This window comes from Lithobates pipiens, unplaced genomic scaffold (genome assembly GCF_037356315.1).
Source record: "Lithobates pipiens isolate NorthernLeopardFrog02 unplaced genomic scaffold, aLitPip1_a1.2 Scaffold_1, whole genome shotgun sequence".
In the NCBI taxonomy this organism is placed as follows: domain Eukaryota; kingdom Metazoa; phylum Chordata; class Amphibia; order Anura; family Ranidae; genus Lithobates; species Lithobates pipiens.
The window spans coordinates 162836953-162856731 of record NW_027507685.1 but is presented as its reverse complement, the minus strand read 5'-3'; the positions used below and the strand labels follow the sequence as shown (position 1 = coordinate 162856731).

The window sequence follows — 19779 nt, the reverse complement described above, 5'->3', positions numbered from 1 at the left end:
TTTACCTATATTTAACCTTATAATAAGACTTACCTGAAGGTATTGTAAATATCTCCTAAATATGCGCCGTTTAGGAGATATTTACTGTACATGCAGCCAGTGATATCACTGGCGCATGCGCTCTGAAGGAACAGAACATGTGCCATTACTTCAGAGCCCTGTGCCGTGAACGGCGGCTACCATGTTAATGCGTGGGAGTGACAACATCACGGCTCTGACTAGTCACAGAGCCGGGGTCTGCAAACCCAGAAGCAAGACAGATAAAGATGGAAGGCCCTCCAGCTCTGACATCTCGGCGCAGGAGGGCTTCGTTTTAAGGTAAGTTTAACATAATACATACTAGCGCATTATGGCTTTACCTTGGAGGGTAAAAAAAATAAAAAGTCCAGCGGTTTACAACCGCTTTAACTTTTCTTTTAATTATGGGGATGTGAGTGAGGTGGTTTACGTGCACACTGATCTTGAGCTTGGCTTTTTTTTTCTTTTTCTTTCAACCGATTCAAAAGTGAACTGCAAGTAAAATCAGTTTAAAGAACTGATGGTCTGTAACACGTGAATGCTCCACTTTGAGGACAAGAAACTTAAATGGCCATATCAACATAAAAAAAAAATACAGAAGAAATGAAAACCACAAAATAGGACCCCTGAGTAACACGCTCCCACCCCTTTTTTTTCCCAAAGGAAGCTTTGCAGAAAAAAAAACTGTTTAAAATAACATAAAGGACCTAATAACATAACTTTAAAACCAATATACCCCCCATAGAAATGTATATCCCAAAAAAACACTCCCTGAAACAAAGCACACAAGCCCAAAATGTATAAATGTTGTGGATTGGACAGCAGCTAAAAGTGACTGCTAACCTCTTAGATCAACCACAAAAACTGAAAGACCAAAAGCTCCCCAGTAATAGGAGCCAAAAAGGCAGTAAAGGAGTTGATTTCACAAAGAGTCAGTAATTAGAATTAATATTGTTCTAAAATCAACATGTTTATTTTACGTTAATGCATTACCTACATTATGGTAAAAAAAAAAAAACGTCCTTTGCTTGTTCCTTCTTCCCCCTTCCTAAATACATACCTGAATCCTCCATCAACGAGATTGACACCTTGCTAGCCCCGTCGCCTGGTATGGATTTAAAGGGGAACCCCTATGCCAAAAAAAAAGTCCGTACCACACCCTTATCCAAGCACACAGTCCGGCCAGTCAGGAAAGGGGGTAGGGATGAGCGAGCGCCCCCCCCCCATCCTGAGCCATACCAGGCCACGTGCCCTCAATATGGGGGGTGCTTTGGGGAAGCACCTTGTCCCCATGTTGACATGGGCCTCTTCCCGACAACCCTGGCCATTGGTTGTCGGGGTCTGTGGGCAGGGGGCTTATCAGAATCTGGAAGCCCCTTTAATATGCCCCCTTCTTCCGACTTCGAGGGTCTTTTCCTGCTCTTCGTTTCTTCTGCCGGGCCTCCGCTATCTTCTTCCAGCTCTTTTACTAGTGTTGGCCCGGTCTTCTGTCGCTGTCACCGCCTTCACCTTCATCTTCTCTTCTTCTTCTTCCTTCCGGTGTTGACACGACGCTCTCTCTGGCCGAAATGCCAGGGACGCGTTGCGCAGCAACTTATATAGGCATAAGGGGTGGGGTCACCGGGTGATGTCACATGTTGACCCTGACCCTTATGATGTCACAGTCCCGGGGGATTTATTGACTGTATTCGCTAGTCTCATCTACCTGGAGTCACATTCAAAATGAACGGATTTTACTCCGTGTGTGGGCAAGTCCGTTCATTTGAAAAGTCCGGCGGACTAGCACACACACAGGCGAATTGTCCGGCAGACTCTGGTCCGCCAGAGAGCCCGATCATGTGTACATGGCTTTAGAATACATTACAACTTTGCCATTACACTGGCTTTGAACTGACGGGTAACCTATAACAATATAACAACAAAGTTGTGGCAATACTGATAGCTTTTGTATGTGACTAGCCATAAGCCATATATTCATTCAACAGTGCCTATCCTTTTTTGTCACTGTAGGTTATTTATTAAATAGCAACACTTCTATGTAGTGGGGCCGATTTATGAAAATTAGAAAAGAAGCGGACTGGTTTTCTAGTGATTTTTATTTATTTTTTTTCCTTTCAGGTTAAAAGATGAAGATAGAATGTGATGAATTTCAATGGGAAGCAGCTCTATTTCCTTTGTTCCAGTTTTCGGTATGTAGGCTAGTTTTTCCTCTGCATGTATTGTATCTGCTGGCTTCTCTAGTTTTTCTCAGCAATGGGCACCTTTGCTTTTATGACCAGCTCAACAAATGTGTCAGCATGTGAAATGTAAACCCGGTTTATGGTAATCATAAACCTCAGAAGATTGTCACTCGATCCCTGTATTTTCAGCCTGGTCAGATAACAGCTTCATATCCAATGGCAGAAGACCATAGATAAATCTTTTGATAGCGGAGGTTAAGGCCCAATAAGACAGGTTTGTAAAACCTGTCCAGAATAAATTCCTGCCCTTGAGATAAAGCATTGGAAGGGGTGTCTAAATTTTTTGTCTCTCCTCAAGAGGCAAGATATAATCGAAATTATGGAGTTTAGCCCTATAATCTGCTATTTCATTACCTGCTGCCTCCTTTGCAATACAGATATGTATTAAAAAAAATTATTGCTAGTGGCCTATGGTCAAAATGACTACATATGTTTATCTTGTATGGGTACCATGGAGTCTAGCATAAAAATTCATATCACCTAAAGGTCTTTTTGAAATGTTTTTTGGTTAAGAGCATCAAATAAACATGCATTGAGGGAAGGACCTCCCCTGTCTTCATGGCTTGAGCAGTAGATGCTGTTCGAATAATAATGGTATGTACTAGAAGTCCTTTGTTAGGCTCGATTCACACCTATGCAGGCTGCAGTTTGCATATTCCAGGTGCATTTTTCGCTTTTCAACAAACGTTTTTGATCCATTGAAGTCTATGGAACCAAAAACCAGAAAAAAGTCCCTGGCCCTTTCCATAAAATGCACAGATGTGAACATGACCCATAGGAAACCATGTTAAATGGACTGCAGTGTGTTTCTGCAAAACTGAAAATGCACTAAAATTTGCATAGGAGTGAACCAGGCCATAGGGTATGATAAACACTATAATCAACACTAGGAACAGCCATCTGAGTTATATGTATTTACAAAAAAGCCAGATAAAAACAATCCTTTATGGCCTACAGTTCTCTCTTGGCTTACCATCTTCTCATGTATATGGCCTACTTTAGTCTAGATGGGGTTGATGTAAGGATTCCTTAAGAGCAAGAGATTGAGACGGTAAGAGACAGAAATACGGAAGCTCTCATAATTCATTGTTTTTGAAGTGGCATGTTCCAAGACTTTTATTGTGAGTCCCACTTGCACTATTTATCTTATCAATAACCCAGAAACATCAAGTGCATACAAGGTGTGCCACTTCATTGGTCCATTTGTGTTATGGGTCAATTACTTATGTGGTATTGAAGTGAGAATCCGTATGACAAGCCCAGACCTTGTACCTTCAAAAACAAGCCAAAATGTATTTCCCTTCCAAAACTTGCATACAAGCTTCATTATATCTATCTCTACAGTCACCAAAAAAAACAAACAGATGAAACAGCAGCTCTTTGCCTGCTCAACACCTAACATTTAACATGATCTGGCAGTCTCACTTGTCCTGCCATATCAATAGAATGCCCTTCCGTGTTGATTCAGACTTTGTGGTGCCTTGAAATGCCAGTTAAGTTATTGTTTGACTTCCTCAAGAATGTTATATTATTTCACAACACTAGTTAAAAAACAGAATAGGAGTATACTTCTGAAAAAAAAAGTATACAGCCAACCCTTTAACGTTGTCCATTTTAGCTAGTCTGCCCTATCAGACTCAGGATTTGTTTTGCAATAGATGTTGTAACCAATGCACATGAAAAAATCAAATAAATGTAGCTCTATTTTGAAGTGTCTTTATTAACAATAACTGCTGCAATACAAAAAAAAAGGGGGGGAGGGGAGGAGGCTGTGTTTGATTAACAGTGAAAACACTCTGTAGGAGTCAAACAGTTAAAACTAAATTTTGGGCACTACAATTTTAATATGTTATTATTCCTAAATAGCCAAATGATATTATTACACTTTGTGTGCACCAAAGTGATGGGAAATCAAACGTTTTTGCTTTGGAGAAGTTTCCTCTTACTTTTTGTTGGGTATCTGGTAGGGAAGCAAAGGGAAATCTCCCCAACAGGACACGCAACTCCAAGACAACGCAAAAACTTCACAAGGTATTTAATTATTTCCTCTATTGGGCTATAGATGATACCACTTGATCAAAGTTTTTTTTTTTTATACTGTTGGATCTGCTGTTCCAGTACAATGAGTTCTTATAGAAATCATCTACCTCATTGGGAGATGGACTGGGGAGAATAGCAAGGGAAAGAGATTGCTGGAGGAACATCACATTGATCTACTTAAACATACTTTTTTAAGACACTAACTAGCTCCTAGCAATTTCTGCTCAAAATTAAAAAAAAGTTTGGGTGTAGGTTGTATTTATAAATTAACCATCTAAGAGAAATACATCGTTGACAACTTCCTTATTAAATATTCTAGTTGCTTGGCTGCTATCTTAACCCACTGACTTCAATACCATGAGTATCATCAGATCATTAAATAGTATGGTCCTCTAATGAAGGTGGTGATTCTATAGCTAGCTCCAAATATTGTGAAAACCCAGTCACTCTGCAACTCCATTACTGTTTGCTTGAATTTATGGATGCATGCAGGGACATATACCCTGAACACAGGAATTCCACATGTGGTATATGTCCGTAAACATATGACCCTAAATTCGAGAAATTCTTGGAATGGCATCTAGCCGTGCACAGCCCCCATGTATTTCAGTCTATCATTGGTTTTAAGTGGCTTCTGGTGGTGGGCTGTAAAATGCACTGGCATCTCCCTTGTGCCCTAAAAGTTGGGTTTTTAGAATATACGAGCCACAACTCCTGTGTTAAAGGAGTTTCTCCACTTAGCTTAAAATAAAACATGAATTCTTTCTGTGTTGCTGTTGGAAAGATTTTCCCTTACTTCCTGTACTAGGTCAACCTTTTTACTAGACAGGAAGTGAAGGAATTTCTCTCCAACCGAGCCTCTGGTGGCAATAAAACTTGACAGAAGTTCGAATCCTTCCTGACTCTGTCTAAATAAAAAAAACTTTTGGCTAATAATGGACTTTTATTTTAATATGTTTCCATTGCAAGTAAAAAAATATTTTATTGGTACTTGTTATAGTTGCCTCTCATATTCTGTCTATTTCTGAGAAATATCACACACTACTTTAGTACAAACAAGAATATCTCTTAGAAAGCCAGGTCTGTGTAAGGAGGTTGAAAAAGCCAGGTAGGGACTGTCCTAGCTGGGAGGTTAGGAGTTAATGCCTTTCCCGGGTCTTTGGTCTTTTGGCGGGTTCTTCTCTGGGTCTTTCCTACTAATCTTGCACTATAAAAGTGGGACAGTGGTCTAGAACAGAGCTTCCCCTATACGAGAGTCTCAGAGAGAAGGTTACCCCTTGCAGAAGAGAGACCCAGTAGAATGATACCAATGAGGAGCAGAAGGAGGTCATTTATCGCCATCAAGATGTAAAGTCATCTAAACCTGAGGTTCGCCCTGAAAATGCAGCAACGGAGTATGCATCTGAAGGACTTACATCTGCATGAGTATGCCCCTGATATGCCTCCTCCTATTGCATAATTTTGACCCAATGATTCCCATAGCATAGCTCCCAACTGTCCCTGATTTGGAGGGACTGTCCCTGATTTGGAGCAATGTCTCTCTGTCCCTCATTCCTCCTGATGTGTCCCTCATTCTGGTCCGATCTATATAGATGTATATACAATTCACTTTTTATCTATAAAAAAGTGTTTTCCAGTGCTAAACCTTTCACCTGATTTCTAAATTGCTGCATTTGTGAATTCCAAAAGCCAATATAAAGAAATAGTAGTGGTAAAAAAGCACTTGTGGGTTTAACCAATATTGTTTTTTTGTACAATTCTAGTTTAAGGGGGTGTGGCAGGGGGTGTCTCCTATGCCTACATATTTTGGTTGATGGGAGTCCCTCATTCCCATCTCAAAAAAGTTGGGAGGTATGCCATAGCATATTTAGATACACTTAAGCCCCATACACACTATCAGTTTTTCTGCTGAGTTTTTCCTTTAGGTTTACCAAAACCATGTAGTGCAAGGCCCTGCCTGATTGCATACAAATTAAAACTCCTCAGGTTTGACCTCATATTATATGGTTTTGGTAAATCTGAAGGAAAAACTCCACTGGGGCCACTAATGTAAAGAGGGACTCTACTGGGGACATCTAATCTAAGGAAGGACTCCACTAGGGACACCTGATGTAAGGAGGGACGCCAGTGCCTATGGACACCTGAGCTGTAAGGAGGGACTTTACTAGGGACACCTGATGTAAGGAGGCACTCTACTGGGGACACTTGATGTTACATAGTAGGTGAGCTTGAAAAAAGACACAAGTCCATCAAGTCCAACCTATGTGTGTGATTATATGTCAGTATTAAATTGTATATCCCTGTATGTTGTGGTCGTTCAGGTGCTTATCTATTATTTTTTTTAAACTATTGATGCTCCCTGATCAGACCACCGCCTGTGGAAGGGAATTCCACATCCTTGCCAGTCTTACAGTAAATAATCCTCTATAATCCTCTACGTAGTTTAAGGTTAAACCTCTTTCTTCTAATTTTAATGAGTGGCCACATGTCTTGCGGGATCAGCATTATGGTATTTATTGAAATCATATCCCCTCTCAACCATTTCTTCTCCAGAGAGAATAAGTTCAGTGAGTGCAACCTTTCCTCATAACTAATATCCTCCAGACCCTTTATTAGCTTAGTTGCCCTTCTTTGTACTCTCTCCATTACCAGTACATCCTTCCTGAGGCAGCATAGGAGCGGCTGGAGTAGAGTCTTGTAGAGCGGGAGAATAATTGTTTTATCTCTGGAGTTGATCCCCTTTTCAATGCATTTCTTTGTTAGCAACAGCTTAGTATTGCATGCCATTGCTGAGCCTATCATCTACTAGGACCCCCAGGTCCTTTTCCATTTTCCATCCTAGATTCCCCCACAGGTTCTCCCCCCCCCCCAGTGTATAGATTGCATTCATATTTTTGCCACCGAAATGCATTATTTTACATTTTTCTACATTAAGCCTCATATAAGGAGGGACTCCGCTGGGGACACTGATGTAAGGAGGGACACTACTGGGGACACCTGATGTAAGAAGGGACTCTGCTGGGAACACTGATGTAAGTAGGGACTCCACTGGGGACACCTGATGTAAGGAGGGATTCTACTGGGAATGCCCGATGTAAGGAGGGACTCTGCTGGGAATGCCTGGTGTAAGGAGGGACTCTGCTGTGGACACCTGATGGCATCTGGTGGCAGGCGATTTGGCAAGTGACAGGCCCAGGGCTCCCACTGATTCTGCATTACGGTGAGTTGAACTATTTCATTTTATATTACAATGTAATAATAGAAATAATGTGCTTTAATCATCCTGATACCGTAAGAACCATGGTGCTGTGATGATTGAAGTGCTAACACCAGGTGTTTGGAATATCTTTATCTGCTGATTGTTACATTTTCTGGAATACACATATTGCTGTTGTGGTGTAGGATCTGGGCCTGCTGTCCCTCCATCCCTCTTTCTTTCCTTCCTTCTCTCTCCTCACCTCCAAATTTCTTTCTTTCTTTCTCACTCAATCCCTCGTTCATCTCAGACTCGAACCACACCCCCTTTGAGCCATGCTCAATATTTAGTTTGAACCACGCCCATTTTTGCAGCGATGTGCTTCATGCACCACATTTTCCTTTCCTGCTACACCATGCCTAAAAACTCAAACCCACCTCTAATTATAATAAGACTCCGCCTACAGACAAGTGTCCCTATACATTTTTTGACAATGTTGGCAACTATGAAGTTCTCATGACCATAGTGAGAATCCAAGTTTCCCTCACTTTGGAGGGATTTCCTTTCACTTCCTGTTTTGGTTATGATACAGTAAGTGAAGGGAAATCTCCACAATGAAACTTATAATGCAACAAAAACCTGATAGGGGTTATAACCCTACCTTAGTCTGCCCAAAATGGAAAAAAATGTTATGCTTGAAGTTTCTCGTTAACGTCTTCTAGTCATAGACTCCTCCCTGAGCAATACTGAGCACTGTTGTTGGTCTAGGTAGGGACTGCCCATATGTGACAGCAGTGGTACTCAGTATATAGTCTGGGACTACTGGTCACCTTCCTACAGCTGGCAATACAGATTTATTTTCCTTCAGCCTGTAGCAGGTTGCCTTCAAGATTATTGGATAGTTAGTGTCTGGACCAGGCTGAGGGAAGAAAGAGCTAATGTGAGCACTTCAGTTCCCAGGCTTTTTGGTTCCAGGCTGCCCACCTGTGATATAAAAAGGGAGAAGGCTGAGGTCAGAGGGACTTGTTCCTAGCCATACATGTTGTGAGTGTATTGGAGGAGGACTGCTGTGCCTTGCAGTCTGTCGAAGGCACTGGGGTTCTGGAAAACAGACAGAAATTTGAAGAACGCCATAATGGACTACTACCTTTCTGTGGTATGCCTGGGTAGCGAGTTCATGTTTGACTGTACTATAAGTTTCTTCAGTAAAGTTATATTAACTGTTCTGATTCTGGTCTGAAGTTATTCAAAGGGGTGCATATTGGTTCTGGTGTATATAAAAGAACCATGGTCTGTAAAGCATATGTGCATATGTGGGGTATTTAGCTCAGCTACTACAAAAGATCTACTTGGCAAGTAAACAGGAGAAGCAGAGTATGGGTATCAAGCACTAGTTCAAGACACCAAGCAACCAGTCGTTAGACGTGGTACTTGGTAATGGTGACAGATCCTGCGGTAGTGAGAGGGTTGATGTTCTGGCTCCCTCCCCAGCGTTTGGTTTCCACTAGCAATCGGAACCAAACCTGTGTTACAGAAATCCATGACCTGGTCACATGGGTAGGGGAATGAAGGTGTGAACAAGTGCATGCATGAGGTCCGTGCTAGCTGCAGGGCGGGACTCCATTCCGTTATGCCCCACACATAAAGTCGAACATTCCGACCACAAATAAAGAAAGAGGGTGAGATTGCGCTATGGATTACTTACAGTGGGTAAGAGCTGCCTCTACCTTATATGTAAAAATGTAATAAAGAAAGAGGGTGAGATTGTGCTATGGATTACTTACAGTGGGTAAGAGCTGCCTCTACCTTATATTTGTATATTACGACCACAAAATCCATCAGATTTTTTCCGATGGATTTTGGCCGAAACATGTCTTGTATACACAGGGTCACACAAAGTTGTTGGAAAATCCAATAGATTTGGAAAGAGGTCACATACAAAACGTACCCCGGGACTATGTAGAGGCCAGTAGCCATTAGCTTTTGTCTCCAAATTTTTTCCGAGCATGCGTGGCACTTTGTGCGTCGGAATTCTCTACACACGATCGGAAAAAGTCTGATCGGATTTTGTTGTCGGAAAATTTTATATCCAGCTCTCAATCTTTTGCCGTTGGAAATTCTGACGGAAAAAGTCAGATAGAGCCCACACACGATCAGATTTTTTCTGTCGGAATTTCGGACCCTGTGTATGGGGCATTACTGGGAGCGAGGCAACGTTGGACTGTTAAGAGAGGACGCATTCTCAGCACGTTCCTCTTAATGAAACACATAAGTTACAGTGTGTAGTGATATGGGACAGCACTTTTCAGAGGAACTCTGCCCTATTACTGCACACAGTGTGATGGCTGATGCCTGAGTCGGAGAACTGCCTTAATGTTAGACTTTCACATGACTGTCAGTCCCTGCCTAGTACCGGGCATCGATGAGCACGCTCTGCACAAAAAGTACCTCAACGTGCGAGTGGCCCCACCCACAAGCCTGCAGGCTAAACAAAATCTAACAGACTTTTGCACCCTCATTATACAGAGAAGTTGAATGAATCGTGCACTGTAGCTATTGTATTCTGACAGTTGGCTATCGTAACAGTCAAACAGTGGCTACATCTGATTGGATTCTTCATTCGGTTCCTTCAGATTTTCAAACGGGTGCAAGGGTGGTGACAAGACCACCCATGGTGACAACTGTGGCTGGTGCATTAGGAACCTGCTGGAATTTGAGCAGTCTACCTCCAGCTTAAAGCCCAACTCCTCATTTGCAGGAGGGCTGTGCCCACACTGCAAGGGTTAACTACTTACATTTTACTACTTCCATCTGATTGTACAATCTCCTTTAGATGTACTGTTAGCTATGTGTAGAGTTTAAGGGCCTGTCTTATTTGATACTTATCAAGACTGTATATGTTCTGTCCTCATATTACATCGTTTTGATAACGTGAAGGAAGATTGTACAGAGATTTTACAATCTGAATGTATAGTGTATGACTGTTGGAGTGCAGAGGAGAAGAGGCTGCAGGGACCATTCTAGCAGGTCAGAAGATCAAGTAAGTAAATCTGCTGTATCTTGTCCCCCTAGACATTAACAAGCAAGTAACCCTTGCAGTGCAGGCACAGTCCTTGAGTTCAGCTTTCAGCAACATTCACACTACAATGGATGAATTAGCTTGCCAGGAGAAGCAGTCCAGCAGCTCATGTCACTTTCCTGCATCAGTTCCTTCTACTCAGATCACTTATTTACTCTGAATGAGCACACTCTGAAGCAGGCAACTAACTTCACACGCTGATCTTACGTACTAAATCAAAGAATACACATTCTCTAAATATTTACTTAAAGCGGAAGTCCTAATATGCTTATATTTATATATACTTCAGCTTTACTTTAAACACAAGGGAAAAGAAAAAAAAGAAAAACCTATGGACTTTCAACTGCTGTTTACTCGGCGATCGTATGAATGAAATAAGGAAAATGTGTTATTACACTTTTATATATTTTGTTGCATGTAAACTACATCAGATGACTTTTATAATGCTTTGGCTCGGCTTACTTTGTGTAGCAGTAATAAAGCTTTCTTCCGTGTTAACCATCGTTCACTGCCGAAAGTTAGTTATTAAAGATGTGAACTTTTTGGTATAACTTCTTCATCAGGCTCTGTACATACATATATCAAAATGTTTAAAGCTTATCTATGTATAGAATGGCTTTAAAAATACACGGCTTCAGCTGTCTTTTTTTATTTCAATGTAATTTCAACACATAACAGGCTTCACTAGGGGATGGTAACATTTAACTACAGAGTAATAAAACGTTAAGAACTTTCGGCAAAGAGACGAAAGGCCATATAAAAAGATAAATATATTATTCCTGTGTCTTGACAGCAGGGCTTAGGATCAAAGCATATTTCCATGGCTGCGCATTCTGACAAATTCCTTACATGTTCAATTTGGGAAAGAAATGAAGGTATGTTTACGTCAGCTAACCATGTAGAACAGAGAAATTTATATATATATATATATATATATATATATATATATATATATATATATATATATATAGAGGCAACTGGGATTTTAAAGGTACTTGATCTATACTCAAATATACAGAAAGTTGATTAAAGTATTAATCCAATAATAGTTTGTGTTAATGTTTTTAACCAATTTTCTATATATTTGGGTATATACCAAAGGTCTTTAAAATTCCACTTACCTACATAATTTTTTTTTTCAATCCCGTCTGAATTTTGTAAAAGTCCGCAGTAAAGATTCACATATTTATCTTTATCTTGGACCTTTACAAAATTCAGATGGGATTGAAAAAAAAAAAAAAAAAAAAAAAATATATATATATATATATATATATATATATATATATATATATATAATGTGTGTGTGTGTGTGTATACGTGTGTGTGTGTATGTGTGTGTGTATATATATATATATATATATATATATATATATATATATATATATAGCTTATTCTATTGACGATAACTTCCGATCACAAACTTAAAGCATACTTACTTGCGTCTTAAAGATCTGCCAGGTAACGAAACCCCTCTTATCCAAGCGACCCCACAGATGTCCCCAAATGTTGCTTGAACTCTGCGGGCATAGCAGTGGCTCCGGGTTCAATGCTTGAAACCAAGAATTCTCAAGTTCAGCAGCACAATCCACCAGTCAATAGTCGAATAGAAACTGTAGTTGCCGAGTATTGCGTTTAGCCCTGACTTAAAGGAAATTCCTTAAAAATAAAAAAAAAGTTAGAAAAAGAATGCAAGCTTCTTGCTCATCTACATAGGAGTCTTCTAATACCTAGTTAACGATATGTTCTGCGCTGGGTCTAGGCAATCCATTGAAGAACATATGTTTGCTGATATGTTTTCTTTGCTTCTTTTTTGCTTGGGTAGTAACTTGAGCCGGACAGCTCCGGTGGGGAAGGGGATATGACGTCTGTGTTCTTGAAATGTGACTCTGTCTCTTTGGCTAATGCAGCCGGTTAACCCATCAATCAGGGAGGCTATGGCGGAATTCCAGGAGATATCATAAAAAGAACACTTTTAGTGTGAAACTGATTACATGGAAGCTGTTTGAACATGATACAAATGACAAGTCACTTTTAGCATGTCATGAATGTTTGTTGGTGACAAGAAGAAATTCATTTTGGGCGCCCTCTAAAAGGGTTTGATTGTGCAAAAGTCAGGAAAGGGCTCTGAAAGGGCACCATTCAATGGATTACATAATGACTAATTACAAGACACTGCCCTCTTATATACAGTTCAAGTCCAGAGGGAAATCAGAGGGGCTGTATAATTAGGGTGACATCACTTTGTTTCCAAGAGACACTTTTCACATTTTCACCAACCATATTGAAAGCCCAAGTCCAGGAATTGGACAAAACGTACCGGTGGAGTGACCCCCCCCACCCCCGACTGCAAGGGTTAACTTCTCATTTAAAGAGGAATATCAGCCCCCCCTTTACCCGTTAAGCTGGCATGTCCTCGTTTCACATATGTTCCCAGCAGATACTGCGTTTCTTGCTCAGGTGTCACAGCCTGGGTCACATGCCACCATCTTGGTTCCCCTTGAACAGCTGCCTCTTCGGGGTTCAGGCAGCTGACCCATGATGATGCACACCTTCTCTGCCCACTGACTGCTGTGTGTTCTAGTACTGCAACCTCCTGGAATATGCATAGCTCCCAACTGTCCCTGATTTTGAGGGACTGTCCCCGATTTTGAGGGACTGTCCCTGATTTTGAGCGACTGCCCCTGATTTTAAGGGACTGTCCCTGATTTGGAGCAATGTCCCTCTGTCCCTCATTCCTCCTCATTTGTCCCTCATTTTGGTCTGATCTATAAAGTTGTTTTTAAAATACACTTTTTATCTATCAAAAAGTGTTTTCCAGCACTAAAACTTTCATCTGATTTCTAAATTGCTGCATTTGTAAATTCCAAAAGCCAATATAAAGTAATAGTAGTGGTAAAAAAGCACTTGTGGGTTTAACCAATCTTGTTTTTTTTTGTATAATTCTCCTTTAAGGGGGTGTGGCAGGGGATGTGTCCTATGCCTGCATACTTTTGCTGATAGGCGTCCCTCATTCCCATCTCAAAAAGTTAGGAGGTATGACTATGAGAAGTCAGGATCTTTGGAGGCTTTGGGAATGGGGACTTGGTATTCTTTTCTAGGTGAGAATAGTGGCAGTAAAAGGCGGAGTTAAAAAAAAATGTCATCAGTTCAAAAAAAAAGGAAAACATTGTCAGTGTTTTAAATTGTGGAGGGGGGGGGGGGGGGTGGGTGTAGAGCACAGAGAGGCCAAGTCTACATTAGGTCTAAGGGTCCTAGAATCAGGAGTAAGGGCCCATTTGCACCAACTGCGGTGTGTATTTCCTCGCTCGTTTCCTGCACTGTACAGAAATGCACTGCCCTCTTTAGACATGCATGGGTGCCATTAACTGTGTTGGTACCCCAATGCATCTAGCTAGTGTGCACTTGTTTGCAGCCATCAAAACGAATAGTACCTCCATATAATTTGGTTTGGTGCGGTGTGATTATGAAAGTTGCACCTGCCGTATTTGTAATGAATGGATTGTCAGAAATGGATAAGAGCTCACAAGAATATGCACGTTGTGATTTGGCTCTTCTCACTCCAGCAGGCTCCCATTATCTGTTCTGCCTTCTATCGTCTTGTTCACATTACTTGCCGCACAGCATGAAAAAGCGCTGCCCCCTATAGACACACATAGGTGACATCAATTCTTAATGGCACCCCCACACATCTAGCAAGTGCGTTCGTGGCCACCAAAACGCCTGGTACCGCAGTTCCACGCAATTTGGTGGGGCACAATTTAAAAAATTGTGCCTGCAATGCTTTTTGCGTCTTCCAGCTCATTTAGCAGCCCATTAAAATGAAAAGGCTACCCTAAATGCACTGCCCGAGAACATACAGAAAGCACACACACTCGAGTGTACCTTTATGGTGTGAACCAGCCCTTAGGTGCTCTGGGCTGCAGTTGCACTCTTGCTTCTTTCATGTACATTACAGGGATAATAGCCATGCACTGTATGTGTTGACGCTAAGGGACTGCTCAGATTGCAAGAGGGAGAAGAAGACAGGGCGGGAGCCTACTGAAGCTGGGCGTAAGGTAAGTAATGCTGCTTAATGGGCGTCTAGAAGGGTACATTTTGCCTAATTCCCAGAGTTCAGTTTTCAATTTAATCATCAATGTAACATATTAAAGTAGATCTAAACCCAAACTGGATGGATGATTATTAGTTTGTTAAAATACTGCATATCATAAACAGTTGCCATTGTTTTATTCTAATAAGAACAATTTTTTTTATCCATCTGCATCTCAGTGGTACTAATCGCCTCCAGACTCTTTCTGCCACTTAGGGCTTGTTCGCGTATAGTGCAGTGACTAGGTTTTTTTCGCACTGGATTAATGACATTCACTGCTAGGGTACATGGAAAACAATTATTTTCTATGTGCTTTGTTTGCATTGCCTCCTAACCACAACTCACTGCAGCAAAAAACTGACGCCGGTCCACACACTAAAATTGAGTGTTTGTGGGCAGCGTGAACGGGCCCTTAACGTGTTACTAAACGCACAACAATAAAATCATTCTGTATATGCAGTAAATCATGCATGCTGTACTCACTGCGGAACATAAGGGGTTAATCCTCCACATTGTGTAAAAAAAAGCTGTTTTATGCTGTCTTCTCCGATCTTCCCCTCCTTCAACTGTTCCCTTAAAATTTCTTGATAACACACGGGTTATGGAGTCAGGCTGCACATGCTCAGTTTGGTGTGTATTGCTAGAGAGGTTTTTATTTTCTTGGGAGAGTGCATGTGATCAACACAGAGCCAATCGGCATTGTCCAGACAGAGGGTCAGGGGTCTTGCAGTCTCATAGGATAGTCATAGAACTCCTACAAGCTTTACCCAGTGCTTGGCTGGACACTGAGGGAAGTCATAAGAGTGCTATATACTGCTGATGAGAATAGGTATTTAGCAGTTTATATTTACAAAAAAAAAAAATTTCCATGTGTACTGTGGGAGACCAGATATAACTGTGGGAGACCAGATATAATGAATGCAGGGTCCTGGGTTTAGTAACACTTTAAAGCTTGTTATATCTAGGGGGAGATGAGAAAGCTTTATTACTTATGCCGCGTACACACGAGCGGACTGTATGGCGTACTTAGTCCGTCGAAACACATTTCAGCGGACAATCCGTTCGTGTGTGGGCTTCAGCTGACTTTTTCAGCGTGCAGTCCGGCGTACTAAGAATTTCGGATTTTTCGAAATTCTGTCCGTCGTACTTTGGTTTCAGCGGACAATCCGCTCGTCAGTATGCTAGTTCGACGGACTAAGAATGGCGCATGCCCAGAAAGGATTTACACGGCGGAAGGGTGCTTTGCTGTGTCTTGGACTTCCTATTTCTAGTCCCGTCGTACGTGCTGTACATGTCATCGCGCAAGCTTTCGACGGACTGTTTGTGCATCCGTGTGTGGTCAAGTCCGTTCAGTCGAAAGTACGACGGACTGTGCGTCGGATCGTATGAGGAACTAAGTATGCCATACAGTCCGCTCGTGTGTACGCGGCATTACTGTACCTCTCTGTTAGTTTTGGCAGGCTCCATTGGTCACTTTTTTCTTTCTCCAGCACTTCAGGCTGTGGGCAGTCCTTTGCCATCATCACATACAATGCAGAGCTATTATCCCTGCATTGTACATTGAAGAGACAGGAATGTGACTGTGGCTAGGAGCACCTTTATAGAGGAGCATTTATTGGACCAGTCACACATCCGGAGAGACCTTGCTGGAGCAAGGAGTATTACACTTTATTCCTTCACCCCTAGGCAAAAACTAGCAGTAAACCCTTAGGCCGCGTACACATGGGCCCGCCCAACTTAGTTTGTCAAACAGTCCGACAAACAGTCCGCTCAAAATTTGCATGAGCGGACTTGACCACACACGATGAACGAACAGTCCGCTGAAAGCGTGCGCGATGACGTGAACGGCACGTACGACGGGACTAGAAAAACGACGTCCTATACACTGCAATGCAACCTTCGCCGTGTAAATTCTTTCTGAGCATGCGCGAGACTTAGTTTGTCGAACAAGCCTACACACGAGCGGACTGTCCGCTCAAACCAAGTTTCAGCGGACTGTCTTACGGGAATTCCGAAAAACTTTGTTCGTCAGACTGTCCGCTGAAACTGTCCGCTGAAGCCCACACACGAGTGGACTGTCCGCTGAAACACTCTTCAGCGGACAAAGTTGGGCGAACAGTCCGCCCGTGTGTACACGGCCTTACAGTGTGGTAGGAATCCACTGCAAATGTATTTTTTTTCTTGTGCCCAGAGTTGGACTTTACATAAAAGCAGCAGATTACAAAATATGCCAAACAACTTTTGAAATTAAAGGAACGTTATGAAGCTTATATGAAGTTAAGGTGATATGGCTTATATTTACACTAAAGTGGCTGTAAACCCGTAAATATAACCACTAAAGTTTGGCTTGAAGAAAGAACCAATTAGTAGTTCTGAAACGCGTCCCATTCTGATGACCTCACTTCTTGTTTGGGGTCCATGCTGGTTGCTGGTCCCCTCCTGTTGACGGCACTTCCGGTTTCGCGCTCCACACCGACTCTGACAGCACGGCTGCTCCAATTGTGACTCCAGAGCTGTGTCCACACCCTGCTGACCCTCCTGATACACACTGGGACCACTTTTATGGCAAATAACCTTTCACACTCATGATGAATTCCTTTTCACCATCAATATTGTAAGTGTTTTTAATCCTTTTAGGGATATTTTAATAGTTTTTTTATACTGCACTTAGAGGCACCTTTTTTAGTTTTTATTGTTACTAGAGTCTTCTCTCCTTGAGTGCTGCTACCCTAATTGTTTGAAGATACTCCAATCGTTTTAAATTCCTTCACATCCAATAAAGACGACAATCTACTCAGTCCTGTTACTCAGAGTGCCCTTAAACATAATTTTCCATACCCACTAAAGTGACTGGCCTCAGGTGATACACAGAGATATAGCAAATCCTCCTGCATAAGTTGTACCTGTTTATTTGCAGTTATCTCATCTCTACATCCATTCAAAGTCAAGAATTAATAAAGCTTGTTTGAGCGGTCAGAAAAAATAGAGCTGAAATTACACTGTGCGGAGTTCAGTGAGGAGAGCTCTGAGAGCTGATTGGAGGGAGTGATACCCCCCCCCCCAAAATACCAAAATACACACACACTTTAGACAGCACACAGGAACAGAGCCGAGGTTATCAGTCAGCAGGAGATACCTCCCCTGTCACCTTTTTTCTCTTGGTGTCTGGAAAACTTTTCAGAAGTACACACTATAGAGCAGTGATGGCAAACCTTGACACCCCAGATATTTTGGAACTACATTTCCCATGATGCTCAACTACACTGAAGAGTGCATGAGCATCATGGGAAAGGTAGTTCCAAAACATCTAGGGTATCAAGGTTCACTATCACTGCTACAGAGGGATATGCCTTGCTTATATATCATGCCTGAGGTTTACAACCACTTTAATAGTACATGGGTGATGCAATGACTATGCAAACTATAGTGACCTACAGCAACATCAGATCTTGTTTAGGCCTCATTCAGATGGATGCGGGGGGGCTGTATGGTGTGAATACCGTGTTTATACAGCTAGGAGGAGCCCAAGAGTGACAGGTGTTTGTGTTCAGGTGCCTGTAGTAATCAATGACACACTGGGGGTTATTTACTAAAGGAAAATCCACTTTGGACTGCAAGTGCACTTGGAAGTAAAGTCGCTGTAGATCCGAGGGGGACATGCAAGGAAAATAAAAAAACAGCATTTTAGCTTGCACATGATTGGATGATAAAATCAGCAGAGCTTCCCCTCATTTCACATCTACCCCTTCGATGGACTAGGTCCGACGGAACGAATCTGCCGGACAATTTGATCATGTGTGGGCTTCATCTGACATTTGCTGTCTAAAAATCAGACGGACTTTAGATTTAAAACGTGTTTCAAATCTTTCTGACGGACTTGAGTCCGGTCGAAAAATCTGTTTGTCTATATGCTAGTCCGACGGATGAAAACTGATGCTAGGGCAGCTATTAGCTACTGGCTATGAACTTCCTTATTCTAGTCACGTTGTACGTCATCACGTTCGAATCCGTCACATCTTGGCCACACAAGCACACCAAAGTCCGTTTGTTCGGAAAGTCAGTCGGACCTAGTCTTTCGAAAAGTCTGGTTAGTGTGTACGCGGCATTAGATTTAGAGCGACTGCACTTCCAAGTGCACTTTCAGTGCAAAGTGGATTTGCCTTTGGTAAATAACCCCCACTGTGCACTTGTCAATTTATGTCCAAGATCTCTGTGCTTGTGTGAATGAGACCTTACTGATGTGAAATTAAAGTGGGACTAAATTCACATAGTGGTGGGAGGGCTTTAGCCATAACATGCAAAGTTTTTTTTTTAACTTAAGGCCTCATTCACATGTGCGCTTACACCCATAGTCCATCAATGGGCTTTTCTTTAAGCGTCTGGATCATTTATGTTTAAGAAAACCAAGTGGCTGCACAGACACAGCCACTGGCCCCAAATTGACAGCCACATGGGTATGGGTGAGTGGCCCAGAACACAGAAATGTGCGCTCACTCATACAGCTGTCACGTTAGTAAAAGCTGCTATGTCCATACAGCCACTTGGTTCCCATAGACATGAATGGTCTGCCTGCACACAGCACCTGGAGGCTTCAGCTGCTTAAAGGCATGGTCCATTCATGGACTACTGGTGTAGGCACTCATGTGAGTGAGACCTTATGGCAGAATTATCTGCCAGAGGGACCCCTCCAGTACTGCGATGCCAAAATCTCCTTCGTCACTCTGTCATCATCCTGGGATCAAGGCATGCTGAGAATGTACAGTACACTGAGCTGCACATGTGAGTCTCAAAGCCTATCCACAGAGGAGGAGTAGGGATGACTGTCAACTTCAAACCCCATTGAAGTCAATAGGACCTGAATGTTAAAAAACAGAAATGGCCATTTTCTAACCTACTAAACAAGGGATTGTCAACAAATAAAATGGGGGGCTGGGCACTGCCCTGGAAACATGTACCAAAGTAAAAAAAAATAATGTTTACAAAATTCTGTTTGGCAGAGAGCAGCAGTTTTGATAATGACTAAAGAACAGTAAAAATGCAACATTTTTTCAACCACTTCAGCCCCGGAAGGATTTACCCCCTTAATGACCACGCCAGCCCTCACAGCTGTTCTCAC

The 19779-nt window shown here is 42.0% G+C and overlaps 1 protein-coding gene across 1 annotated transcript in view; it reads right to left on the bottom strand.

Moving 5' to 3' along the window:
• The window catches only part of NEK6 (NIMA related kinase 6), a 345952-nt gene extending 333515 nt beyond the window's left edge, over window positions 1-12437 (bottom strand). Inside the window, exons 1-2 of the mRNA XM_077478833.1 lie at window positions 12301-12437; window positions 12010-12229 (exon numbers count right to left, since the gene is read on the bottom strand). The gene's annotated coding sequence lies outside the window, so the exon portion shown is untranslated. The remainder of the gene's footprint in view (window positions 1-12009; window positions 12230-12300) is intronic.
• Window positions 12438-19779: the final 7342 nt, after the last annotated feature.